Source organism: Echinops telfairi, unplaced genomic scaffold, assembly GCF_000313985.2.
Source record: "Echinops telfairi isolate 266 unplaced genomic scaffold, ASM31398v2 ScPeMD7_7471;HRSCAF=8509, whole genome shotgun sequence".
Taxonomy (NCBI): Eukaryota; Metazoa; Chordata; class Mammalia; order Afrosoricida; family Tenrecidae; genus Echinops; species Echinops telfairi.
Window position 1 is genome coordinate 625,309 of NW_022111375.1, and position 1,132 is coordinate 626,440.

The 1,132-nt window shown below is 48.8% G+C and overlaps 1 protein-coding gene across 1 annotated transcript in view; it reads right to left on the reverse strand.

Moving 5' to 3' along the window:
• The window catches only part of ARSL (arylsulfatase L), a 28,321-nt gene that overhangs the window by 27,039 nt on the left and 150 nt on the right, over positions 1-1,132 (reverse strand). The gene's annotated exons all lie outside the window — the stretch shown is intronic.

The following is a 1,132-nucleotide window of genomic DNA, read 5'->3' on the forward strand; positions in this document are numbered from 1 at the left end:
ACAAAAATTTTAATTTATTTAAAATATTTTTAAATAATTTTATTGGGCGCTCGTCCGACTCTGATCACAATCCAATCCATTGCGGATCAAGCACATGTGTGCATTTGTTGCCATCCTCATTCCCCAAACATTTGCTTTCTGCTTGAGCCCTTGGTATCAGCTCCTCATTTTCCCCTCCCTCCCTCCATCATGAACCCTCGATGATTTGTAAATTATTATTATTTCTCTGTTGTCTGTCGTGGTTTGCAGCCTCCTCCACTCCCTGTCAGGTGGCTTTCTAGGTGTGTCTGTGGATGCAGCTCAGGCTGGTGCATCTCTGCAGACAACAGCTGCAGGGGTCCCTCAGGGGGTGGGGTGCGGTGGGGGAGCACTTGGACGCTGGCATCCAGGTGGATCACAATGGTGGACAGATAACACCACCGCCCACTCCCAGGAGGACGGACAACAGATATGGGCGAGAAGGGAGACTGCTGTGGGTGTAAAACAGAATAAAAAAATCATAATTTACAGATTATTGAGGGAGGGGGGAAATGAGCTGATACCAAGGGCCCAGGTAGAAAGCAAATGTTTTGGGAATGAGGATGGCAACAAATGCACACTGGTGCCTGACACACGGATGGACTGTGAAACGAGTTGCACGAGCCCCCGATAAAAGGATTTTAAAAAGTAATCCTTGAAAGGAAGAGGATGTTTTGAGACGGACAGTGCTGACCATCGGAACCACTCTGCTGGACGGTGGAATGGGATGTGTCTGGGCCGTGGTTTGGGCTGAAAGAAAAAGAAAGAAAGAAAGAGGAAAAAAAAGAGGGACGTGGTTGGAAACCCACAGGGGCCGCCCTGCCCTGTCCTTCAGGGTCGCCGAGAGTTAGAATCAAGCCCACATGTGGTGGGCTGGATTTAAAAAAAAAAAATTCATTATTTTTTTGGGCACCAGTAAGATTCCCTCCCCTCAAAGCCGCCCAGAGTAAACTTACAGAGACAAAGGAGATTAAATTGCACCTTGGACATCGGGACCTTAACAGACTGTCCCTGCGATGGCTGGGGATCTGGGCCCAGACTTGGAGGCAACACGGAAGCTCCTGTAACGACGTTGCTCCTAGACGCGATGTGCATGTTTGCAAAGTCTCTCCGG